The following is a 27366-nucleotide window of genomic DNA, read 5'->3' as shown; positions in this document are numbered from 1 at the left end:
CACACCCAAAATAAAAATGACATCAAATGCATTTTTTTTAAGTGTGAGGGAAGGAGAACACAGATCTGATCTTCCCCATGATCAATATTTCATTAGCAAATGATCTCCACCTCTCCCAGCCTCCCACCCCCTACTTCACCCCTCCAACCTCCTCCCTCCACCAAATTTGCAACACAGCCTAGGGGAGTGGGGGCAGGGGAGGGGGTGCATTTGAGTGATGTTATTGCCTAGAAAGTGAGAGCTCTTTCCCAGTTCCCACGGGATAGAGGGAGACTCAAACACCATAAAGTGGTCTGAAGCAGGCCAGGCAGTCTTCCGAAGGCAGTTCACTGGGGGAGGGATGAGAATTCTCTGGGGAAGCGGGGCAAGAAGCTGTAATCTCTAGAAGGGAGAGGTGGCAGAGCCCAGCTCTGGAAGGCTCACCAAAGGGAGCTGAAGCTGTTGGAGCCCATGAGAGAATATCATAGTGAAATCAGAGGGTGGACATGGAGTCAAGCAGAAAATTATCTTGACTCATCTGGGAAACTAAGGACAAAAGCAATAACTCAGTTTCTACCGAGAACTACTTGTGTTCTTGGGGAAAGGAGATTATTCACAGAGAAACACTGGCCTTCCAAGTCTGCTTCAGAAGACATTAGACTCAAAGTCGGGGCTGGGGAAATAGGAGCAGGAAACCAGGAAGATTTGGAGATGTATTTTTGGTTAACACAAGCGGAGCCTTCTAATTGCCAGATCCCATAGTCTTAGAGGCACTGCAGCCTGACATTCGTCTCTGCTTAGCTGTGTACCGAGAGGATGGATGTGTAGACGCTGTTGTGCGAGGGGCATCCCAGGAGCCCAAAAGGGGAGAGGCTATGAATCCCAGGGCACCCCCTTTAGAGAAGATGTTTCTCCTCCACCTTGGATGATTCTGGAAAACAGTGACCTACCACATAGGGGACAATGAACTGTTCAGAGGTCTTCCACTGGCGACCCCCCTGACACCAGTTTTCATGGTAACTTTTGTGTCTATTTTGTTGTGGTGGTTGTTAATTTCTCTCTAATAAGTTTCTTTAGCTCTTAAAAAAATACTGGTTCTCAAAGCAGGGGTCCCTGTCCTAGCTGCATCAGCATCACCTGGGAACTTGTTAGAAATGCAAATGCGCTACCTGACCCCAGACCTAAGGCAGCAGAAACTTTGGGGTTGTTTTACAAGGCACTCTGCTGACGGCGGTGCCCATGGGTGAGCACCATCCCTGTAGCAGAATGGCAGACCCGCTGAGCCACGAAAGTATTAAATATGTCGCCCTGTGCTATTTATCAGTCAGTGTTTGGCTTTTATATTTAAAAGTTCTTTGCAGAGACGTACAGGGTTTCTGTGACACGGAGCTCATTGTTTCCAGGGTTATGATGCACAGTATTGAGTTAACTCTTTTAACCTTGGGGGTAAGGAGGAGGTGCAACAGGACCGAAATGTAGTTGGGTCCTCCTTCCTTCCTAGGCTGGGGGAAGAGCAACGAAGTGAACAAAGAGCTGCAGTGGCCAACCATAAGAGACTCTTAACTCTAGGAAACAAACTGAGGGCTGCTGGAGGGGAGGTGGGTGGGGGGATGGGGTAACTGGGTGATGGGCATGAAGGAGGACACTTGATGTGATGAGCACTGGGTGTTATATGCAACTGATGAATCACTAAATTCTCCCCCTAAAACTAATAATACACTATATGTTAACTACATTGAATTTAAATTTTAAAAATTTAAATAAAAAATAAAATTAAAAAGGAGAGAGAGATGCAGGGGGACCAGGCTCCAGCTGCATTTGGCTCGCTCCCTCCAAACAGAGCCGCTTGAATCGGCAAGGCAACTGAGACGTGTCCTTAAGACCTGCACCAGCTCGTCCTTCCCTTTGGAAATGAGAGCTTGGAGGGCCGCACGTGACAGGTGAGTAACCACTAAGACTGCTCACATGCTTCCCATTTCCTTTTCATTTTCAAGGTCAATTATTCTAGCATTTCTCAACACTGATTCCCTGCCCCACCCCAAGGGAAAATGGAATTTATAGCCCTGGAGACTCTGCTACCGTCAGTCACCATTTGGTCCCAGCCCGTCCCTCCCCCCAGCCACACATTCCACGTGACTCTCTCCTCTGGGTTCCAGACCTGCCAAAGCATTCCAAGACAGAGGCGATGCCTTCCTGCCTGGCTCACGTTGTCAAAGAAGAGAAGGGAGGCCAAAGACAGGTATCTGTCAGGGGGGCCAAGATCTCTGTGCTCCCTGCAGCCTCGGGCAGGCGGAGATGAGAAGGGAACCGGAGCTTTTGCAGAAGCCGGGAGACAGCTAACTGAGGAGAAGAAGGCTCTGTTATGTAAGTGACGCGCCTGGCTTAGAGCACGGCTATCCACCTGTTGCTAATTAGTGCGTTCGGGGTCAGGAAAACCCCGCCTGCTGGTACAAGCGCCCCAGCTATCAGAGGGCAGAAAGAGGCAATCTAGAAGGGTTTCGTTCGGTTTAACAAAAACATTGACTGAACCACCTACCCTATTAGGTGCAGGGGATCCTGAAATAAACCAGGGTCCCTTCTCACAAGTAGCTTGCGGTCAGGAAGAGGGACACGGGCGGGTAAACAGACCTTTACGATCCGTATGATTTACGGTCTATGTGCTACATAAATGAAACTATCATCGGTGTACAGAAAGCCTGCAGAAGTGCTTTGAAAGTTGAGTCAAGCAGACCCAGTGGTTTCTTCCAGAAACTCGTTACAGGCAGAGAGAACAGTATGTGCAAAAGCTGCAGAGAGGGGCTGGGGTCCTCTAATCCTGAAACAGCAACATTAAGCTAAGGTTCAAATGCCAAGCACAGAGTCAGGAAGGCTGGCTGCCTCTTTGCAGGGCCAAAATCTGAGCGGGAGAAGCAGAGGAAGGGCGAGGAGAAGAACGGGTCTGAAGGGACAGAGAAGGGTAGGGGGAAGGGAGGCCAGGGAGATTGCGCGGACAGCCGGCTAGCATTGCAGCCTTTGTGGGCCAGTGGGGACGCTGCTTAGGAGAGCCAGCCGAGCCCAGATGGCAGGGTCGCTGCCGGGACACAGACACAGCTGCGTGCAGAGCTCCCCACCAGTAGGAGGGGGCTGCTCTGCTTGATGAAAGAGTGGGATCTGGAGCCCAGGAACATTTTTTAAGCCCCTGGACGAGGCCTGGTGTGTCTGGGAGGGCATGACCAGGAATGAAAGGGAGAATCCTGGAGTGCAGAACAGAAATCTGGCCATGTGTACCCAAGAGGAAGACAGCTGCTTACTGGATGGACATCTTTACCTTGAATTGCCCCCCCACCATGGACACTCAAACCTAATATATTCAAAACCGATATGTGATCACCACCCCTCCTCCCTAACTCACACCCAGAAACCCCATGAGGCCTCTTTCCCACCTCCTCTCTCTAAGCAAATTATTTACTAAATCACTCTGGAATCTGTTCACCTCCCATATTAGTTTCTGTTTGCTGCTGTCACAAATCCCTACAAACTTAGCAGCTTAAAGCAACACAAAGTTACTATCCTCCAGTTCCTGGAGGTCACAAGCCTGAACTAAGTCTCACCAGGCTCACGTCAAGGTGCCGGCAGAGCTGCGTTCCTTCTGGAGGCTTTAGGGGAGAGCCATCCACTTGATGTGCTCCAGCTTCTAGAAGCTGCCGCATTCCTCTGTTGTGAAAGCCAGCCGCACAGCATCTTCAGATCTCCCTCTGACTTTGACCTTCTGCCTTCTTCCATCTTTTAAGGATTCTTGTGATTACCTAGGGCCGACCCAGATCATCCAGATTCACCTCCGCATCTCAAGATCCTTCATTTAATCACATCTGCAAAGTCCCTTTTGCCTGTAAGGTAACACAGTCACCGATTCCAGGATTAGGAAGTAAACTCTTTTTTCTGCCATTTGGGCCATTATTCTGCCCATCACACGGCTCTCCCCAACACCTCTGTCAGCAGCATCTCTCATCTGGAGCCCCCAGGACGTTGTCGATGCATGGCCAGGGGAGAAGAAAAGAGGGAGAGGAGAAAGAGAAGTGGGGGGAAGGAAAGGGTGCCTCCTCCCACGACCCCCTTGTGGGAAAGGACTTCTTCATTCCCAGGCTCTCAGCTGGCCTTCCTGACTCCAGGGTTTCCCCCTCCACACCATTCTTGGCCACATGATTTCCTTTTGTCCTTGCTCTTTGCCACCAAGATTTTCCTGGCTCTCTTCTCTGTCTGGAAGCGTCTCTCTGTACCATCCCAACAGTCACCCTCACCGCACCTCAACCCCCACACAGAGCACCTGGCCAGGTGGTGGCCCTTCAGCCCCCATGGCTCTGTCACCTCCCCAGAAGCCTTCTCACCCCTCCAGGTTTAGGTTAGATGGGGCCCGGGGGCACGTGGAGCCTCCCTTTCACCTACCCCAGCCCTTACTTCCTCTGCTTATACCGCCTGTCCCCTCCCTCGTCTGTCTTCTCTGAGCTTTGCATGCCTTGGGGACATGGTCAGAATCTTGTTCTGTGTTTTCCCCCAAGTACATTGAAAGGCTCAATAAATATTTCTGAATCAGATTTTTTTAATAAAATAAAATAACACTCTCTTTGATTGAAAAGTCTGGGGGTACCAGACCCAACCTGGTCAGCTCACGGATGGCCCTAGCCCAGATCCTGCTCTTTCTTAGTGCTTATGGCAGCTCCCTTGACTTGCAGGATACATTCCCAGGCCCCCAGGGGAGGCCTAAAACTGCAGATAACACTGAAACCTATATATGCTATGCTTTTTCCTCTACACACATACCTATGATAAAGTTTAATTTCTAAATTAGGCACCATAAGTGATGAACAATAATTAACAATAAAATAGAACAATCATAACACTACACTAGGGTAAAAGTCACGCAAATGTGGTCTCTCTCGAAATATCTTACTATACTGTCCTCGCTCTTCTCTTCCTATGATGATGCGAGATGATAAGGTGCGCACACGATGAGACGAAACGAGGTGAGTGATGTAGGCGTTATGTCATAGTGTTAGGCAACTATTGATCTGTTGATACGGCAGAAAGAGGACCATCTGCTTTCAGACTGAGGTTGACCTCTGGTAACTGAAACGGCAGATAGAGGGGGACCCCTGTGTTACCTACGGTTGACTCGATTGGAAGATGCGGTGGTGAAGTCAGTAGAGGGACACTTTCCTATGGACACGGAGGCGCCAGGAAACAGTTCAGTGCTTGTCAGTCAGTCCCAGATCAGGAAGGCAGCTAGGGACAAGGCCCTGGCAAGAGGCCTGGGAGGTTTTCCAAAGCCAGGATCCAGAAAAGAGGTTTCCCCTCTTGGGTCACCTACGCAAGGCTGGACCCTGCTGTCTGTAATTTCATCACTGGCCAGAGCTGGATTCCTGCGACATAGTAAGAATTCCAGGACAATACACATGGGGTGGTAGCTGGACTATCAGCTTATGCGAGACCAAGGCAGGGCCAGCGTGGCAGCTCCCCAGCAGGGGTGCCCATGTGGGGGCCCCACAGCCCTCCCACACCTACCTCACCTCTGCCCCCACCTCTTCCCCACACCTCTCCCCTCCCATTTGCACTCCTCGAATGCCAGGCCCACTCAAGGGGGGCAGACATGTAAGAGAATACCAGCAAACCTCTAGCAACTTCAACAGTTGATGAGAAAAAATCATTAATAACGACCCTTTTCTGTCTGCTTTTAATAGATGAAAAACTTACAAAATCATAGCCTCCTTCAAGAGTTACTGTGGCCAAGACAAATTATGTCAAAAGTACTTGTCAACTGGTTATAGACTAGAGGATAAACAAGTGTCTCTTTCTCTTGCTCTCTTTCTGTTTTTTTTAACTTTCTTAAAATAAGTATTATTAGAACTTTTCACACCCCAGATGCAGCTGTTCACTTCCGTTCCATATGGAAGTTTTTGCTTTGGTTTATTTATTTTCGCAGCTCTATGATATTCCATAGCATGTCTATCCCACGATGTGTTCATCCATTTTTCTCTTGGTGGACATTCAGGTTGTCCTGGGTTCTTTTCCTCTCTCAAATAATTCTGCAATATATTCTTCTACAAATCTCCTTATGCACACACAGGAGAGTCTCTTACGAGGAATCGATGAGTGAGTCCTTGCTCATTTTTACTAAAGGAGTACTGTAATTACTAAGCTACAATCCGAAATGGCCCCATGTATTTGCCCTCCCACCAACAGCAGGTGTTCCTGTGGCTCCATATCTCCCCCAATTCTTTGCAAACGTTTTAGGGTTTCATCATTCTTACATGTATAAAGTGGTATCTGGTTTGCTGTGATTTACATTTCCCTGACTACAAGTAAGATCATGTATCTTTTCTTGTATTTATTGGCCTTTTAGAGTTCTTCTTTGAACTGCCTGTTCATATCTTTCGCCTGATTTTCTATTGAGTGTTTTTTTTTTTTATCTTAGCAATCTATACTTTGGTTTTCATACACATTCTGGATACCAGTCCTTTGTCATTTATAGGCTATGTCTGTTCAAGTCCTCCAAGAAACAGACACCAAGAGGGAATTAGAAGTGCAAGACAATTATTGAGGCTAATGCTTCTGAAGGATAATGGGATGGGGGTGGGAATGGTTGGGAAAAGCCTTCAGATGCCAATGCACATCTTGCTATCTGGAAAGAGGAAGAGAGAAGAAAGGAGGATTGGGTAGGAAGAGCCTCCACTGAAGGGCAGCTCTGAGAAGGTTTCTGCCAGCTACTGAGTCCTGGAAGTTTGCCTTTCAAAAGAATCCAACATTAGGCAAGAATGGCTCAGCTCTGGTTCTCCAGCCATGCTCAATCTTTAGTGGGGATCAGGCCAGGGAGAGCATGGCCTCAACTTGAACCCTGGGGTGGCACTCAAGGGCACAGCAGCTACAGGCTGTCCTCCAGTCACACACGTGACAGGTGTTTCTCTCTAGAAGGGAGACTGAGCAGCACACTCCTATGGCTGCTGCACTGCCAAGATCTTCTCCTACTTTGTACTTGTCTACTTTTTATTTTTCCCTTACGGCATCTTTTGATGAAAAGAGGCTTTATATTCTTAATGCAGTCAAATTTACCACTACTTTTCTTTATGGTTTGTTCTTTTTGTGTTTTCAGATAGTATGGCCTACGCTGTGATCTTGAAAGATTTCTGTATTTGCTTCTAGAAGCACTAAAGTTCTGCTTTTCAAGTTTTTGGCCTAGAATTTATTTATTTATTTTTTTAAAGATTTTATTTATTTATTTGACAGAGATAGAGACAGCCAGCGAGAGAGGGAACACAAGCACGGGGAGTGGGAGAGGAAGAAGCAGACTCATAGCGGAGGAGCCTGATGTGGGGCTCGATCCCGTAACGCCGGGATCACGCCCTGAGCCGAAGGCAGACGCTTAACCGCTGTGCCACCCAGGCGCCCCTGGCCTAGAATTTAATGGGTTCTTTTTGGGTTTGTGTTTCTGTATGCATTACCAAATTCCCAGTGCCATTACGTGAATTGTTCATTCTTTCTCCATGAATCCGCATGTCACTCCTGTCACATATCAAGTCTTCACATGTAGAGGGACCTGTCTGGGGAATGCCTATTCTGTTCCAACGGTTCTATTTGTCTCTTTCGGGCCAACACCACACTGCCTTAATTTAGTGAGTCTTAGAATCTTATAGGGCAAGTCACTCATCTTGTTTTCTTCAAAATTTTATAACTCTTTTGGCCCTTTGCTTTTTCACAACAAGGTTAGAAACATCTGTCTAGTTACACACCAAAAAAATCCTGCCTGGATTTGGTTTGGTGTCACGTAGAGTTTATAAATTAATTTAGGAAAAACTGAAATGACGGTGAACCTTCGTATCATGAACACCTTATTCACCTATTGAAGAATACCTACATCAGTGAAGCTTTATCATTTTCTTCATAAAGATCATGCATACATTTTATTAGATTTATTTCTGGTCCCTTATAGCTTTTGTTTCTTTTTTAGATGTTAGCTTTAAAAACTTGTGTTTTCTTTCTTTTTTTTAACTTTTTAAAAATTTAAATCCAATTATCCAATGTATAGCACATCATTAGTTTCAGATGTAGAGTTCAATAATTCGTTAGTTACGTATAACACCCAGTGCTCATCACATTACATGCCCTCCTTAATGCCCATCCCCCAATTATCCCATCCCCCCACCCACCTCCCCTCTAGGTAGCCCTTGGTTTGTTTCCTATAGTTAAGAGTCTCTCATGGTTTGTTTCCCTCTCTGATTTCTTCCCATTCGGTTTTCCCTCCCTTCCTCTTGATCTTCTGTACTGTTTCTTTTATTCCACATATGAGTGAAACCATATGATAATGTCTTTCTCTGATGGACTTACTTCTCTCAGCATAATACCCTGCAATTCCATCCATGTCAATGTAAATGGTAAGTATTCATCCTTTCTGATGGCTGAGTAATATTCCATTGTGTATATATGTATGTATATATATATATACCACATCTTCTTTATCTAAAAGCTTGTTTTGTAACAGTGATTGGTCATAAAAATGCAAAATGGTTTTTATATAATGCTCTTCTATTTAGCAAACTTGATGCATCTCTTACAAGTTGTATGAGTCTCCTTTTTATACATCTCTAGAAAATCTGGATCCTCTTGTACCCAAGGAAAATCTATCAGCAGGCTCTTACCCTTGGTGACCTAAGCAGTCCACGCAGCAGGGAGAGGCCTTCTGCTGACTCCCCTGGCTAAACAGCAACGCCCCCTTCTGGAGACCTGCCAGCAAGACAGAACTCTCCGGTGACATAGCTGTTGGGCTTGTTAGATCAAACGAGGATCTGGACAGAGTGGCCTAGCTTGAGGTCGGCTTTACTGTTACAAAACAGAATAATCCCCAGGCAAAAGGCTCAGAGCCAGCCGGGTTAGACAAGGGGCTGCCTGGATGACCTGATTAAAAGATGTCGTTTCTTGATTGGCCACATCCACTCTGTCCTTCCACTCTCCCTACTGGAAAAGGCCTTGGGGACATCAGAAAGCAGGCCAGAAGGAGGTGGCAGCACTGCATAGAGAAAGGGAGATAGAATGAAGCCTGCCCCTCGCCCAGCCCACCCCCGAGGAGCTCTCAAGCTGTTTCCAAACTAGGTCCCACCTCCAGTGTCCATCTGGCCTGGCTGCTGGAGGGGAGTTGGGCATCTTTGAGAGACTATGTGAGGCCAGGAAGATGTGTTTTGTGGACCATTGGCTTTGGGGTCATCTGAAGTCGATACTGGAGAGAGACAGAGACAGAGAGGATGAAAAGGCAAAGCCCATTTAGTGGACATGGGGCCTCTCATCAGCCCTCAGCTGTCTCTACAAAACAGTCCTGAGGTTAGATGACTTTTCCAGAAATCCCATTATCTCTTCTCTCATTTCTCCATGGCCCACTTGGGCATATAGGGTCTTGGTGACTTCATGTGAAGGCCTAGGTTTTATTCCCACATACATCAAAGCTGTGAGCCAGTGGGGCACAGGGAAAAATGAATATGCTTTGAGTCAGACAGATCTGAGTTAGAATCCCCATGTGGTCTCAAACACGGTAGAGTCAACTCTTCTGAGCTTTGATTTCTCCTTCTGCGTAAAGAAGAAGAAAATATTTTCTTTGTGGGGTTGGTGAGATGATTAAATTAAATCACATACATCACACCAGAGCGGATGCCTGATAAAGGTGTTTGAGTCCTTGGATGGTTTGTGAGGAAATCGCTAGATCATTTCTCTAGTTTAATGGAGTGTTGGGTACTTGCCAATCTCACCTCTCTTCCAGCGAACCAAGAAACGTGAATTCCCCTGAAATAGCAGCCACTATGTCCGACGTTGCGAGCTCGGGATGGAGTTCACGTACATATGTTAACCCATTTTATCCTTGGGACAACTCTGTGAAGTGCACAGAGCAGATACTATGGCTGTGCTGCAGATGAAGAAATCGAGGTCCAGAGAAGCAATGTGACTTCCCGAAGTCGGAGGCAGGATACAGAAGACCAGAGATAAGCTGTATGCTGCGTGGAAACCTTCGCTGACCTTGGCCCCACTGGGTCATTTCCTTTCTCCTTTCCTGGCAACCTAGTTCCAGACCTCAGGTAACCCCATGGCTTTTAGCTAAGCTCCAGGGCAGTCCTGACTTCTCCTTTTCAGATGACAAATTAAGTATTTCAATTGCCAGGAGCAACAGTTCACCGACTCACATGACCCTCCCAGTCTCTGGTGTTTTCCTGCCAACAAGAATTGACTGAAAAGCTCTTGTTTTTCTTATTCTTGCTTTTCAGGGGAACTGCTATTCTGTATAAAGTCCCTGAGCTGGAATGTGCAATCAGATAAAGGTAGAGAGGAAAGAAAGGTTAATGGGAAGAAAAGAGGGGCAAGAGCGGCTCTTTATAGGAATCAGCAAATCGTTATTTAAGCCAAAAATGGTTGTTCTTATATACTGACTCTATTATAATTTCTGTGTGTTTGTATGACTTCCTCCATTCATCTGTAAGGTTCTGAAGGGAGAAAGTGTGTGCGTGTGTGTGTGTGTGTGTATGTGTGTGTTTGTGTGTCCATCTGTGTCTGTATTTAATCTACTATGGCACCTGGCCTGATATCTAACACATAAACAACTACCCCATAGAAGGGAGGAACTGGTGGCCCATCTTTCCAGAAACGTCTTCTCCTCTGGCTTTCAGTTATACCTGACAGTTACATCATGACTGTCTCCACCTTTTAGGGGACTCTTCCCTTTGACTAGGTTAACTGGGTCCTCCCCACTGTCCACAGAGCCGAGTAGAATACCACAGGAGAGGAACTGTGATGAATTAGGTCAAGGGAACAGCTGATACCTGGGACACTGTCAGTCCTGTGAGAGACCCAAGCAGGGATATGCTCCTGGGACATGCAGCATGGATGGCTCTGGCTTTGTAGGAAGAAGAGAACTCGCTCCACAAGGAGGAGCCCTGAGAAGGCAAACACGGCTCATGCCATCATCTGTCAGGATTAGCTTGACTTGGGTCTGGTTCCATGCTGCAGCCTGGGCCACAAGGCAGAGCAACACTACATGGCTCCCGTGTGCCTCCAGCTGACGACCGCAGTCTCGTTCCTTTGGTCCCCATCAACATTGGGCTGGACAACTACAGATCTCTGCAGAACATGCAACGCTCTAGAGCAAGGGCTGCCCATGGCCTCGATCCATCAGACAAGTCAAGAGGCTACTGATGTGTTTCTTATTTGTCTGTTCCATTCATTGTTTTGATCATTTGTTTATTCACTCATTTGCTCCTCGATTCTCTCATTTGGTCACCCATTCAGTAACATACTTATCCCTGCTTTGTTACAAAATGGATTTAAGGTGAAACCTATTTATCCCAAAGAGGACATTTTTAAGTCGATTCGGTTGCATCAGTATTTCAGTAATTTGAACATTTGCAATAATAATTTGCAATTGCTATCAATTGCATTCAATAATTTAATTCAACAAATAATTATTAAATGCCAACCTTAATAAAGGTGAGACAACATCCAGGAAAAGACAAAGATGGGCCCCACCCAATTGTACCTTCTAGTCTGGGTGCAAACGATGGGATGTGGACAAGTAAACAGATACAATTGCACACCAGTTGTCTTTTTAGTGATCATGGCTCAGTATTCTATCTTACTATCAGTCAGTCCCTAAATACTGCAAAAATTTGTTTTCATAGCTGTTTATATTCTGTGTACTCTAATGACATCAGACTAATTGTCATACCGTTCCTCAACAACCAAAAATTGCTCCCCAGATTAAGGCTGATGCAGCAGCAGCGGCCCCCTGTCCCCCACTCCCAGCCTTTGTGGTCGGAAAGCCTGCCACTCCCACCCAGACAATCGCCTTGGGAATTTGCTCTCTCCTTTTTTTTTTTTTTTAAGATTTTATTTATTCATTTGGGAGAGAGAATTTGCAGGGGGAGGGGCAGAGAGAGAGGGCGAAGCCCACTCCCCACTGAGCAGGGAGCCCAATGTGGGGCTCAATCCCAGGACCTGGAGATCTTATCTAACTGACTGAGCCGCCCAGGCGCCCCTGCTTTCTCCTTTCAAACAGAAGAACTTACAAACACATCAATGAGAATCAATGTTAAAGCAATCAGTAGACTATTTTTTAAATGTGACTTGCAAACTCCAAGTAAAAGGCAACATTTGCAGAGGTTCCATTCTGGGTCTAGTTTCCCTTAGCTCAGTGAGAATCCTTCGTTTCACTTCCCTCCACCCCGAGCACAAGCCAGGGTTTCTGCCTTCACTGAGGAGCTGCTGGTGAACCAACGACTTCTCAGGGTTTACTCAGAAAGAGACCCTTGTTCTCTTGACCTTCCGAGTTTCAGGAAAGAGCTGGTGCCAAGCTAGGTCCTGTCCAGGGGACTATGGGAAATGTATTTGATCTCAGAGCCAGAGCTTCCTGCTGGGGAACCACGCATTCTGCTGCCTGCCCTGCCTTCCTCCTCAGGCTGGCTGGGACACTTAGAGCCCTGTGAAGCGGATGACCCACGTCAAGAGAGCAAGGAGTCCTACTCGCTCACCTGTCTTCTGCCTGGTTCTCTTTGTCCCGTGTTCACCTGCACCCTGAAGGTTTCGCCGTGGTCAAGGCAAGTCAGATCACTCTGCAGAGGTCCGCGGCCATGTTTTGTTTGCTTTTTGTTTTCGCTTGGCCTTGTTCGGTGTTCAATGACCTTGATGCTTTTTCTTCCCACTTGCTCCAAGCATCCCAGGAACTTTAAATGGAGTATTTGGTGTCGCAAACCTGCATTACAATCTGAAGAAGAGGAGAAAGAGATGTCTGTATCAACCGACATAAGAATGAAGCCAATCTCAGGTGCTGGGGTTGGGAGTCAAAGCCTGCGATCGTCCAGCTACAAGTGACATTTGAGACTACCAAGGCCAATCCCTTGCCTTTGACAGATGGAGACCACTGGCTCTGGGTCACCCCAGTTAGTGAAAAACCAAGACCCGGGAGCCGCTCTCTTTGTCTCTCTGGTCACAGAGTGAGGGTAATGGCCAGCATTTGTGCCGTGAGCTTTAAATATGTCTTAATGGGTTTGAATTTATTCTCTCATTTCATCTCCTCAAGATGTCACCTTTGTCAGATGAGGGGGAAATCGGGCCAGGGAAAGATAAACGACTTCCTTATGGTCATTCACAAAGTCAGTGTCTGTGTTGTAAGTAGTGTCTGGGTCCTGGAATCTTAGAGCCTGAGTTTCCCAACAGCTGGTTTTAATAGCAAATAGAACATTTGCTGGACCGAGCAAGAGCAGAGCTCTGGACTAAAGGAGCCCGGTGATTTATGAGGAAACCCGGGCATGTCAGATGGTACTAGCGTTATACATCTTAGCTTGAAGTAAAGAAAGCTCTCTCTGGTCTGGGCTGAGGGCCAATTTGCTCTTCGATGCAATGGAAGAATCTAGCAAGGTAGTTCTCAAAGCGTGGTCTCCAGGCAAGCAGCGTCAGTGTCCCCTAGGGGATTATTAGAAATGCAAATTCCCCAACCAACTAGATGAGAAACCCTGGGAGTGGGGCCCACAGTGTGTGTTTTAACAAGCCTTGGGAGGATTCAGATGTAGGCTCTGAGTTTGAGGGCATCCGCTCAAAGAGCCGTGTTCTCAAGTTGTGGTCCCGGGAGCCCAGCCTCAGGATCTCCAGAAGGACCTTCTGAAATAGGTGATTGGAGATGCAATAAAGAACCAGAGTTTGGGACACTGGGTGGCTCAGTCGGTTAAGTGTCTGTCTTCAGCTCCGGTCATGATCCCAGGGTTTTGGCATCAAGCCCACGTTGGGCTCTCTGCTCTGCGGGGCCCTGCTTCTCTCTGTGCCTGCTGCTAAACCTGCTTCCGCACGTGCTCTCTCTCTCTCTCTCTCTCTCATAAATGAATAAAATCTTTAAAAATAAAAAAAAATTTAAAAATAAACACCTCCTTTTGGCAGAAATCATTCCAGTATAATATCTAATTTATCACCTCTTACTCGAGAGAAAGGCTATATGCTTGTAGACCATCCCTATGATTACAAGTCCTGTTCATGACTTACTTTAAGACCAGATACCACACACCAATAAACAACGTTTATACAGCTCTTCTTATCCACACTGATGAATGGAGAGGGGCAGATCAGCGAGGAACCCACTCCTGGGACGATGGGGCCCAGCCGCCCTCGTGGGCAGAATGGGTGCTCGTGTCTCCCTTTTGGCTCAGTTTAAATTCGGCAGTACTTAATCCCAGGCACACTCTCTGCTCACAGCCCTCAACTGGATGGAGCAAACGCCTTCCAAGCGTTCTCTCAGCATCTCCTGCTGTTCCTGAGGCCGTTTCCCTTTCCCCTCACTACCTCACGTCACTACTCCAGGCAAAACAAGTTAGGTTGATTAGGAAAGAGAGAACGTTGACAAGAATTTTGTTTTCTCCGGGAGGCCTCCTGGAGAGGGGCGGACCAGCGCTCTGGGCTGGAGCAGGTAACAGACTATGAAGTGGTTAATGGGCTACTCTTCACTGGGGTTCTCAGACTTGAGCGAGCATCAGGATTCCCGGCGGGCTTGTTCTAACGCGCTGCTGGGCCCCCCTCAGAATTTCTAATTCCACAGCCTGCAGTGGGACCTGAGCCTGTGCCTTTCTAACAAGCTGCCCTAGGATGCTGACGCTGCTGGTTCCCAGACCAGACTTTGAAGACCACCACCACTCTACAGTTTGGAGAAAGAAATCATGACTTATGAGAAGCTATACGTTATCATAGAAAAGTCACATTGAAAGATACTCTTCCTCCATGGCAAGTTGCAATGAGGGCTGGAAGAGAGCATAAAATGATGTCACTGAATAGGCACTAGATCGTTTTGATTATGTCACCCTTTTTTAAGATTTTATTTATTTATTTGACAGAGAAAGACAGCCAGCGAGAGAGGGAACACAAGCAGGGGGAGTGGGAGAGGAAGAAGCAGGCTCCCAGCGGAGGAGCCTGATGTGGGGCTCGATCCCAGGACTCCGGGATCATGCCCTGAGCCGAAGGCAGACGCTTAACGACTGCACCACCTGGGCGCCCTGATTATGTCCCCCTTGATTACAGTACTGGTCCCGATCACCAGTGCACAGCATTCCGTTTCTCGCTTATGAGCATGATGCTTATCTCATGATCTTGTCTGTCATTTCTGGAGAACTTGGTATCCAGGATAATAGGAGGGCTACTTAAATACCCATTGGCCCAAAAGCATCTCCTGCTTCCTGAGAAATTTCCAACATCAGAATCACCAAGTCAGGGATGGGGTGCCCGGAACTACACAAGGAACTCAACAGGGAATCAAGAGTATCTCTGTCTTCTCCCACTGAACCTGGAAGCATTCATTAAACTAGTTTGTTAACACTTGGTGCTGAGCTAGTGAGATGCAAAGTTGTGTAGGTAGAACCATGGCTAAAACCAGCTCCAAGGAAAATGAGATGGGGGCACAGGGTGGCCCAAAGACAGGTCTGAGGGTGGCTGCCCCAGGACAAAGGAGGGAAGAGTCCCTGAAATACAGTTATGGGGAGGTGTGGGGGTACCTGCTTTTGTGTACCCTTATCTTGATGATCGAAGCGGTTGCCAACACAGAAGAGAGGAGTGAAGATGAGAGAAAAACAGCTCCGGACCGCTCCGAAGGGAAGTCAGTAGGAACATTAATGACTTGGCTCCTGACCAGCTCTGTTTAAGTCACAAGAGCCTTGTCTCTCCCTCGTGTATTGTCCCAGTTCTCATCCTGTACCCAGGAAGGCAGGTTTTCTGTATAGGTCATTCCACAAGGAGGCTGGGTCACTTATTTCTGGGAGGATGTGGTACAGGTCCATGGAGGGAGGAGATAGACAGCTCAACCTCAGATAGAAATATGTACCCTGAAATTGGAGACACCTTTTGCTAATTCCCACGGAGACTGGTATCCGATAACTGAGGACAGACAGGATTGCAAACACAGGCACCTCTGTCTGCTCCCGTCCTGCAAGCAGTGTCCAGGGCACGCTAGCTCCCGGGGGCAGCCTCCTCGGGCCTAGAAGCCAGTTCTTGGTGTAAAAACCTTGGCCCAAAAGGACTATCTCCTTTGTGCAAGCTCAAAAGAGGCTTCTGGACGAGCTCAGTGCCTTAGTGGACAGCAACACCCTCGAAGAGGGGGATTAAAGTGTTGGGAATGGATGGATAGGCTTAGGGCTGAACACGCAGAAGGCTGAGGGCTACACCAATAGAGGCTTTCGAGTGTATCAGAGAAACGAATTTTGCCACATTCTGCTCAAAGCCAGGCACTTTGCCGGCTATTAGTCCTCACCAGACGATGGTACAGACATGGACAGACATGGGCTCAGAGCTAAGTCACTGGCCTGAGGTCCCCCAGCTGGTAGTGACAGAAACAAGGCTCCTCTCACTTGAGACTCATCCTACCATGAAGCCTTCAGGGGGAACAATGGGAGAGTCTGTGTTTAAGGGAAAGAAGGTGGTGCTCGGGTATTTTCTATTTCTGCAACATGAGAGCCTCAGGTTAGACATAGTTAGGAATCGTCTGACACGAAAACAGATTCTCTCAAGATGTTAAAGAAATCTCTTTGCAAGATGACTTGGCAGTATTGCCCTGCCCCGAAAGTGGGAGAGGGCATGGTGAAGGGGTCCCTTAGTAATCCAGGGGCAGCCCAGAGGAAAGGATATGGATATGGGGCCCAGAAGTCCTTTTGGAGAGTCACCAAAGAGGGAGAGCCACAAAAGCCTCCCGCTCCCGCCAAACACACACACATACACAAAATCAAACTGAAAATTGCATGGCCTTTTTTTTTTTTTTTAACCTTAACACTCAAAGGAATGAGGCTCTAGTGTATGACAGGCAGTGAGGTGGCTGTTTTCGGCCATTATACATGCCTGTCCCTCTCCTCATCCCCCAACATAAGTTCCATTGCTTATTCTGCTACTTGGAGGACGGGGCAGATTCGTGCTCAGAGACCTTCTAAGCAGAAGCCATCTGAGACCGGGTGCTGGCCCCCCATGGGCCCTGCCAGGCAGCAGTCACGTGCCCATCCTGGAGGGCTGGCTGTGTCCGGGTGCAGGCTCAAGGGACCTCACACCATGGGCTCCAGCCAAGAACGGGATGATTAAGAGCCAAATCAAATCCAAACCTCGACAGTCTCCTTGTCCATGAGCTTCAGCATCTGCAAACAGTTTGCCATCAGAAATGAGCCCCACGCGGAGGAGTCCTCTGTGTAACTGGGACCTCTGAGAGGCTCCCAGTCCCTAGTGACTGAAGACAGACTCCCCCCGTTCCAGGAGCAGAGAGCGTTGCTCCCCAGTCACAGAGAACTGTGTCAGGTGCTAGCCTTGCCTACCTGGTGCCCTGGACACCCTACGGGCCTCTCCTTCACCTCTACTCACAGTACTGTCCTTGCCTGGATGTGCTCTCTTCTCTCCCTGTCATTCTGAACCCAATCATTGTTCAAGCACTAACGGAAGACGCTTCCTCCCCGAAGACTCTCAGGTCACCCCCAGCCACAGAGATCTCTCCCTCCTGTGAATTATTCACCTTGTCTGTCCACACCATTCATTTGGCTTTTAAATGGCCCCTACTCCCCTCCTGGTTAGTGGACTTGACTTTTAGACGTGTGTATTCAGATGATGGTGCTTTTCCTGGTATTTCCTGGTATTTGTGTGCACTGTAAGCACTCAAATCTCAGTGTTTGCCCATGAATTATGGACAGACTTCTTCAAAAAAATATTTTTATTGGACCTGAATTAGATCCTCTCAGGAATCCATATTCCTATCTTCTGAAGCTTATAACATGAAAAGAAGGTCTTGCTGAGTACAAGCGAATGGAACAGAGCATGTCTGTTCATATAGGAAAGAAAATAGAAAATAGAAAACATTCATAATCCCACAGTCTAGAGTCAACCAGGATTTTTTTGTTTTTGTTTTTTAAAGATATTATTTATTTACTTGACAGAGAGCACAAGCAGGGGGAGTGACAGAAGGAGAGGGAGAAGCAGGCTCCCCGCTGGGCAGCGAGCCCGATAAGGGCCTCGACCACAGGGTCGGGACCCCAGGATCAGGACCCCAGGATCGTGATCTGAGCCAAAAGCTGGTGCTCAACCAACTGAGCCACCCAGCTGCCCTATAATTTTGCTTTTTAACCATGTAGGAATTTTGTAGTATTAAAAAACAAAATCATATTTAGAAAAGGCAACAGCCATCAATCAAGAACAAACTGAGACAAACGAACAGTGTATTAAGTTGATTTCACAATCACATGGAGAAGTATTTCAAGTGACCTTAAAACCCAGTCTTCTGACTGAAGATCCCTAGTGGGATCTAGGGCCTAGGGCCACAAACACATCTTAGACCTTATTTCTCAGTCTTCCTAGTTATTCCAATAAAAACTAAAAGGAAGACATTCTCTTACAGATTAGAAAAGACTTGAGACACCCACAACCAAATGCAGCTGAAAAGAGAGCTTTGAAATAATCAGAGAAAACTGAACTCTAGTATTAGGTGAGATTAGGAATTATTACTAATTTTATTGAGTGTGATAATAATAACGTGGTTGTGGGTTTTTTTTTAATCCGTTCTCAAAGATTGGTTTCTCCCTTGTGTGTATGGGTTTTGTGTGTGTGTGCGTGGTTTCAAGTTAGTTTCCCAGGAACTGAGTGGTGACTTCCAGAGCTCCAAGGAAATACTCCTAGGACTCTGTGACTCTAAGTCCTACGTCAAACACTGAAGTCAATGGTGAACTTTTCAGAGGATGCAAGTGAGGAATTGGAGCCTTAAAGGGATCTTAAAACATACATTCTGGGGGCGCCTGGGTGGCTCAGTCAGTTAAGTGTCTGCCTTCAGCTCAGGTCATGGTCCCAGGGTCCTGGCATCGAACCCCGCATTGGGCTCCCTGCTCAGTGGGGAGCCTGCTTCTCCCTCTCCTCCTCTGCCCTTCTTCTGCTTGTACTCTCTCTCTCTTTCAAATAAATAAATAAAATCTTTATATATATATATATATATATATATATATATATATATATATATATATATATATATATATATGTATTCTGTTTGATCAAGCTGATTTAGGCGTAAAAACCCTCTTGGTTGTGTATAAATCAAACCACCCAAGGCAGAGAACACAGGCTGTAGACCCAGGCCACAGGTTTGAATTCCAGCGCTGCTGCTTCCTCCTCTATGGCCTTGGGGCCAGTTCTTTAGCCTCCCTATTCCTCAGTGTCCCTAGCTACGTAAGGCGGGGGTGATCATCATACCTACCTCCTAAGGCTGTTGGAAGGGGTAATTAAGTTACACCCACAGAAAGTGCTCAGAACAGTGACTGGCACAGATGAAGCACAATATGTTATTAAATACATCTTTTCCTTGAGCATTTAATTTTTTGGAATAGATTTGCCAGCCATATATATCGCCCCTTTTCATTTTCCAAGGGCAATGATTTTTCCTAGAATTATTTTTGCATCTTTAAATAGTGAACGTGTTAGTGGGGAAATATAACCAGTAGAACCTGACACCCTCCCACTAGCACCCTTCCACAGTGATGCTCCCTTTCCTGGTGACCCTTTGGGTCCAAGGCGTGGACAAGCACAGACTGCTCTTCACAAGGGGCCCCCCAGGCCGGGTGCCAAACATTTGCAGGATGACTTCCTCCGGGAAGCCTTCGGCATCCCTTGGTCCAGGTTAGGTGCCTTCCTTGGCCTTTTTGCCTACAGCGGGTAACCACCACTCGAGGGCACACTCACTACACTGACGTTTTCGTCTTGCTCATCTCCCTGCAGGATGGCCCCTGCTGAAGAGAGAGCTCTGCCTTACTCTCCTTTGTAACCCCCAGCACAGTGCCTGTCACCCAGGGGGCGTTTGATAACCACCTGTTAAGCTGAACTGAGTTGCAGTATCACCCAGCAGACAGAGGACCCAGTTCCTGAGCAGAATGGAAGAGATAGAAGAAGGTGTGGGCAGGGGAAAGGGGGCCACGGGCAAGCTCCCAGTCTGCATTTCTACTTGGGGCCCGCTTTGCCTATCAAAACTAAATCCCACTTCATTGACAATATGCTTGCTTAATCATGCCTATGCTTCAGTCCTTGTTTCACTCCAGCCATTTACTGAAGACCCCCCTGAAATACAATCCTGACCCCCCCCAAAAAAACTTCAGATTGGTAAAAGAGAGAAGCCTCATTGAAGGATAAAATCAATAGCATGAAAAAGCAACTGATGAAATGGGAGAAAATATTTGCAAATCATATGCCCGATATGGGATTAACGCCCAGAATATATAGAACTTCCACAATTCAACAACAAAGACAGCAAAAAATAAATAAATAACCCAATTTAAAAATCGACAAAGGACTTGAATGGATATTTCTACAAGATGTATAAATGGCCAACATGCATATGAAAAAAATGCTCAACATCCCTAATCATTAAGAAGATGCAAATCAGAACCATAGTTAGATGTCAACTCACACCCGAGAGGATAGCTACTATCAAAGAAAACAGAAACAAAAACAAAACCAGGAAATAACAAGTGTGGACCAGGATGTGGAGGAACAGGAACCCTTGCCCTCTGCTGATGGGGGTATAAAAGAGCGCAGCTGCTCTGGAAAACAGGGTGGAAGTTCCTCAAAATATTAAAATTAGAACTACCCTATGACCAAGACAAGGGACTGAACATTTGTGCCCACGATATGCATATGTTTAAATTCTAACCCCCGCGTGATGGCATTGGGAGCTGGGGCCTCTGGGAGGTCATGAGGGCAGAACACTTCTGAACGGGATTGGCGCTCATAAGAAAGATGCAGAGAGGTCCCTCACCGTCCTGCCATGTGAGCACACAACAAAAAGACAGACATCTGTGAACCAGGAAGCGGATCCTCACCAGACAGCGAATCTGCCGGCACCTTGATCTTGGACTTCACAGCCTCCAGAACTGGGGGAAATAATTATTTGTTGTTTATAAACTGCTTACCTATGGCATTCTGTTACTGCGGCCCACATAGACTAAGACAACCCAGCAATTCCACTTCTGAGCATATACCCAAAAGAACTGAAGCAGGATCTCAAAGAGTTATTTGCCCACACACGTTCATAACAGCACTAGTCCCTACAGCCAAGAGGCAGAAGCAACCCAAGTGTCCATCGATACGAATAAATAAAATGTGTGTATACTTACAACGGAAGATTATATGGCCTAGAAAAAGAAGGAAATTCTAACACAGGCTACAACATGAATGAACATCTGAGGGCATTATACTAAGGAAAATAAGCCAGTCCCATAAAGTCAAATCCCATATGAGTCCACTTACATGAGATATCGAGAGAAGATAACCTCATAGAAATACAAAGTACGGGGGAGGAGGAGAGAGTTATTTCCTAGGTGCGGAGCTGCAGGTTTGGAGACCGGCCGCACGATGACATGAATATACTTAACACCACCGAACTGTACATGTAAATATGCTGAAGATAGCAAATTTTATGTTCTATATTTTTTATCACAATCTTTAAAGAGAGAGAGAGAAACCAGGTGCAAAAAATGACTCCAAACAGTTTATCAAATAATGTCAATTAGTCAGGGGATAAAAATGGGATTTTTGGTCCTATAAGGGCCCCCAACAAGTCCAGGCTGTCTGTCCTTCCTTTTCTAAATGGTGGGTCCTGTAATCACCTCTTTACCATATTCCATAGCTTCCTGGTCATCTTTGATTATTTCAGGTTTAAGACTCCGCCCTGTTCATCCTGAACTTTATCTGACCACCTCCCCTCCCAGGCTTCCTTGTGGGCTGGACCTGTCCATGGCTGCAGCTTAGACTTGGTTTCTCTTTATCCATGGTGCCCTCCCCTTTCTAGGCCTCCAGAGACCAGGAGGCAAGAGAGGTCATAGGCAAGTGTCTCCCTACCTTAACAGAGTGAGGTTACATGGCTCCGTCTCCCACACTCCTCAGCGTGGCCGTTCCGGGCCCTCTCTGCCCCACAGTATCTCTTGGGCACATCCCTCTCCCATCCTCTTGTCCCTGCTCCGAACTGCAAGATCAGATCAACAAGTCCGTGTGCCAAGCAAACAACCACCTGGGAGCACAATGTCTGCCTCTTTTTGCAAACACTTCTGCTTCTTTCCTGATTCTCTTAGATCCCCATCCCCTTTCTTGGCTTCAAGGAGTGGAGTGAATAACTTCTCTCCCTTTGCAATCCTCTTCTTATACAGACTGATGGGGGGGGGAGTGGAGGAGGATAGCTTAGATGGGTGGTTGGGACAGGGAGCCTGGCTTACCCAACTTGTGGGGCTTACTGGGGCTCTCTGAATTGACCCTTACCACTAACCCTGGCTCGAACTAGCAGTGTCATAGCAGTCAGAAGAGGGAGAGCTCACTCTCAATAACAGGGAAGTCAGGGGAAAAGGAAACATTGGAACTGGACCTCCCAGTATAGGTAATATTTGGTAAAGCAGAGACTAATGGCCAGATGAGAGGGAGGGAGCAGCCGGGGGCACTGGGTGGTGGGCGCAGCCGAGGCAAAGGCCCAGGGACAAAAAGTTATGGGACTTGTAAGTAGCACTGGTGATACCTGCATGAAGGGCTCGTAGAAATGAGGCTGGAGCATGCCCACCCCGCCCAAGGTTCTATTTCCGGTAGCATTCAGCTCAGTCTGCCTTGAGGAAGGATGCCGACAGCTGTGCATGGCTCCCAGGACCAGGTTTGGGTTTGCCAGGGGAAGATCCACTCAAACGCCCAGGTTCACTTGTGCTGCATCGAGCTGTTTGCAATGGCTGTCAGCCTGGAAAGCAAGCTACATTGATGGCTTACACTTTCTTTCTTTTTGTTTGTTTGTTTGTTTATGAGAGAGAGAGAGAGAGAAAGAGAGAGAGAGAGAGAGAGGGGGGAAACACACAAGCAGGGGAAGAGCGGAGGAAGAGGAGCGGGGCTCGATCTCACAACCCCGAGATCATGACCTGAGCGGATATCAAGAGTCTGTTGCTTAATTGACTGCACCAGCCAGGGCACCCTCGCCTGTGCTTTCTTTTGTCTCCAGACATAAAATTAGCAAAATTTCTTCTGCAGCCAATCACATTTTTTTGTGAGCTCCATGCAGAAGCACCAGCTGTTTCTCTGTGACTCGGACCACTCCCCGCAGCTCATTCTACCCTGAAGGACCCGACCCAAAATGCACTGCATCTGTCCAGCCTGCCCTGAATTCCCACCACTGCACAGCCCAACCTTAGCATAAGGGGGAAACAGGTGGACTTTAGCTCTGACCACTCGCTTGCCAGGTGACTTGGGACAAGTTAGTCTCTGAACCTGAAATTCATCAGCAAATAGGGTCACTACAGTCTGCCCTGACATAGGACCAAAGGAGGGAAGTCATGTGCATGAACATGCACTGCAAAGTGTCGAGGGACAGACAAATGTAAGAAGTCGTGACAATGACGTGTGCTGCTATATGCCCAAGGCAGCATTTCTCCTCTCAAGGCCCAGAGAGTAGAAGTGCGTAAGGACAGCACGCACGTTCCCAGGGGAGAGATCTGTGTGCGGAGGACATGATAAATAACACTGCCAACTCAAAATAGACACCGATGTCACACACCCCTGGTGTTTGGGGTGCTCCCTCTCTCTGCTCCGCCTCCCCGCTTTTTCTATTGCTATAGCACCAATCACCATGGTATCTAGGTACTCAAATAAACACAGCAAGTTTAAAACAGAGCTGTCTGCGGGAAGACACACTTCCCTTCTGAAGCCTTATCTTCCAAAGCTGAACTTGGAAGAGGAGCGACAGGTAGAACAGCCTCCCTGGATGATGGAATCTTGAGACTACATGTGGGAGAAGAGAAGCAAATACCAAGTATCTACCAAATGCCTACAGGGTATAACACCTTATTAGCCCCCTGGAGACTGAGAGTAATAAGTCCGTGTTTCTTGCCCTCAAGGACTTAGAGCCTCCAAGGCAAGAGCAGACTCTCCGAATACACAACCAGGGCGGGGAAGGGGGGGGGGCATTGGATGACACAGGGCTAGTCCCTGCCTGAGATGGACGGACACACAGATGCGAGCTCATCTCCAGGCCAACGCCAGCTCCACTCCGAAGTGAGCTCTGTCTCATCTCCTACTGTACCACGGGCATCGCGGAGAGCAGAGAAAAGCCGTCACTATGGGGATGTGTTAAAGGGAGGGGAGAATGAGGGGACAACCTGCAGAATGAAGCAGGTGGAGCTAAATAGGGAAAGCTTATTCCAAACCCAGAGATGATTCTTTTATCTCATCATGGGAAGCCAGCCTCCTTGGAGTCAGAATTTGTTAAAGTCTCAAATAACATCCAAAGAGGAGTCAGACCCTCGGTTCTAGATCCCATTCTGTCACTACTTCACAGATTATCTAATCTGAAGTGGTTACCTACTCTCCTGTGATAAATGCGCAGTTACAGACCTTCAGAGTTGGAGGAAACTCGACCACCTTCCCCATGTTTTGCGAACCACAAGTCAGGAGCTATTAGGCAAAACATCCTTATTCAGGAAAGCAAGATGCCTTCCAGAGGGTGTGGAGTGCAGGTGGGTATACTGGAGTCTCTGGGACATGTCACTGTTTGTAGTCACCATCACAGGTGACTACTGAAAATAGCACTGTGCTGGAAAGACTGTGACAAGGGTTGCAGGAACGGGCAGCTTTCCAGCCAGGCTGTTCCTTCCCAGGGCACTGCCACATGGTCAGCAGCACCTTCTTGAATATCTGTTGGGGGGGTACTTTTAATACTGAGGCAAAAATCTGCTTCCTACTAACTTATTCCCTGGTCCCAATTTTGCCCTCTTATCCTCCACAGAATAAATAACTTCTCTTCCACATTCTAAATATTTTTTATCTTCTTTAATTTTTTAAAATATTTTATTTATTTGAGAGAGAGAAAGAGAGAGAGAGCAAGAGTTGGGAGTGTGGCATAAGGGGAGGGAGAGGGAGAGAATCTCAAGCAAACTCCACACCAAGCGTGGAGCCTGATGTGGGGCTTGATCCCACAACCCTGCGATCATGACCTGAGCTGAAATCAAGAATCAGACACTCAACCGACCAAGACACCCAGGTGCCCCCACATTCTAAATATTTAAAAGAGGGATTGGTCCTTGTAGGTCTTCTTTATTCTAAAACAAACATCCTTACTTCCTGCAACCGTTTCTTGGTTCCCAGGCCTGTCATCCTGTTCACTATACACTAATGTATGATGCATCTTTTTAGAAAGATGGTTTGACCAGAGTCGTGGCACACTTTAGCCACAAGGGGAAGCTCAAGGCTCCCTTAATTCACCCTAGAAGAGGAGGAAGCTGGACCCTGGAAAAGGGTACACAGTTGAGCAAACACTGTTTTGGCTTCTTCCCCTCTCCCTGTTAGCATCTCTATCTCTCGGAAGCACATCCCTCTGGTCTTATCAAAAGGACCAGGGTTTGCCTCTTGTGTGGGAAAAGAACAGGCGCTTAGGGCCCAAGGGGAAGCCAGGCAAAGGAGATAGGGAGTGGCTGGCCTGCCGCTGTACTCCATGTCCGGAAGGGCTGTGGTCCTTTTACCCAGACCTTCTCATCAACCAAGTAAAAAGGCCAGATAAAGGGGACCAGAGAGGCTTTTCACCTGCCTTTGGCCTGGACTTAATTCTAGGGAAAAGGTGTGCTTGAAGCCCACCCAGCCGTGAGGGCTGGCCAAGACCGGGCCTCCACCTCCTTCCAACAGAGGAACAGCCAACAACCAACACAGAGTCAGTAACTTCAGCGGGATGATCCCAGCCCAGGGCCCAGGTGCGGTGCTATTACAGCAAGCAAACACTGCAGTTACCTTTTGAACCAGTTTCGCTCTTGGCTCTTATTGAAATCATGGGTTATGAGGAATGACTGTTTCCTAAATAAAGCTAACCCTAGATCCTGCAAGGTTCAGCATAAGAAGGAGAAGTCAAAGAGGAAGGGATGGCTAAGGAGCCCCTACTCTATCATTAACCTTTAGGTTGTCTCACTTCCGTTACCACATCCACACTGCCCTGGTACCCAGGGACCACAGCCTTCTCTTACAGTTGGAATCCAAGTGTGGACACCACCCCCCTTCCCTCATCTATTGATTTTCTCTTGGCTCTGCTAAGATAAGTGGCTTTGCCAGGATGGGAATTGGCTCCAACATAGCTAATTTGTCCCCAGGTTCTAACCCAGCTCAATCGCTATCTGAGAGACCCATACACTTGCCCAAAGGATCTGATACAAGTCTTCAAGTATCCTCTTTCCATTCCTAATTTCTACGTGGAGGGCACCATCCTCCAGCCCAGACCCCAGGAGTCCCCTCATTGGCAATATGGACATCTTCAATCTCTAGACAAAGTGCGAGCACCCACTCTGCAGCCTGCCCAAGTTTACGCTGCTTAGAACATGGAATCAGATTTGAGAAATGTCCCTCCTCCTTAACAGAGTAACCTTAATAATGAATGACCTCGCCCTTCAGTTAGGACCCTGCCTTTTCATAATGCGGTGTGCCCTGAAGCACAGTCACACAGTATTCACAAAGTAGACCAGATGGCCTGTCTAGTCCCTGGCCAGGGCAGGCCTCCACAGACTTGGGCCTTCGCTGCAGTAACTTTGGGCAGCTCTGGATGACAGATGAGGCCTTGCTCTCGGAGGGCCTGCCCTCTGTCCGCAGCATCCAGAACCTGCTTCAGGTAACGGAAGGTGCCCTGCGTGCTGAAGAGGACCCAGCAAGGAGCTCCCTTCAGGACATGCCCAGCACCAGAGCAATGCAGAGACCGTAGGAAAGACAGCATGTGCCACGGAGACTGCCTTCAGGTCCAGGTAGTCAATAAAGTCCGGCAAATTCACCTGTACGGATCTCACTGACCTTGGCAGGTTCGTGAGAGGGAAGGTTGGTGCCTAGGTCTCTGCCCGTATGGCGGCTGCACTCCACAGAGCACTGTGGCCTCTGCCAGGGCCCCCACATACTCTTCTGGCTCTAGAGCTGTGCCATCTTCCTCCAGCACCAGAAGGGGCAGGGGGGAAGAGTTGGTCTACAGGTGTCAGGGTTCTCAGAACTTGGGCCGAGTTCCTCGAGACTGTGGCCAAATGCCCTTGGGTGGCCTGGTCTTGGCTCTGACAGCCTGCAGGTCTGTGTTCTTCACAAACCTAACATGACTGTGGTGAGGAAAAAAATAACATTGTATGACATGATGCCAGCTTTAATACCGTTTCTGCAAAGAGGTGAGGATACAAAGAAATATACATATGTCTGTGTACATAAATACGTGAATTTTAAATACTTGGAAATGTTAAAGAGCTCATTTTAAGAGTCCTGAGGCAAAACCACCCCCTTCTCAACTTCCACTTTCTCCAGGCTCTGGAGGTGAGCCCTGGCTGGGGCTGGGAAGGCGGGCCCCTGGAGGGAGCCCTTACTCAGTCTCTCTGGCCCGGGCCCCAG

The 27366-nt window shown here is 47.6% G+C and overlaps 2 long non-coding RNA genes across 2 annotated transcripts in view; one reads left to right on the top strand and one right to left on the bottom strand.

Annotated features, from left to right (window-relative positions):
- Window positions 1–27366, bottom strand: part of LOC123799820 (uncharacterized) — a 54909-nt gene that overhangs the window by 3358 nt on the left and 24185 nt on the right. The window contains exon 4 of the long non-coding RNA XR_015725282.1: window positions 12510–12742. This is a non-coding gene — a long non-coding RNA (uncharacterized LOC123799820). The remainder of the gene's footprint in view (window positions 1–12509; window positions 12743–27366) is intronic.
- On the top strand, window positions 1851–16765 carry LOC148109704 (uncharacterized). The gene is made up of 2 exons (XR_015725283.1): window positions 1851–2343; window positions 9755–16765. It is a non-coding gene; the product is annotated as an uncharacterized LOC148109704 (long non-coding RNA).

This window comes from Ursus americanus, chromosome 7 (assembly GCF_024610735.1).
Source record: "Ursus americanus isolate L20-20 chromosome 7, mUrsAme1.1.p, whole genome shotgun sequence".
Lineage (NCBI taxonomy): Eukaryota > Metazoa > Chordata > Mammalia > Carnivora > Ursidae > Ursus > Ursus americanus.
The sequence above is the reverse complement of the archived record's forward strand: the minus strand, read 5'-3'. Positions and strand labels throughout refer to the sequence as shown.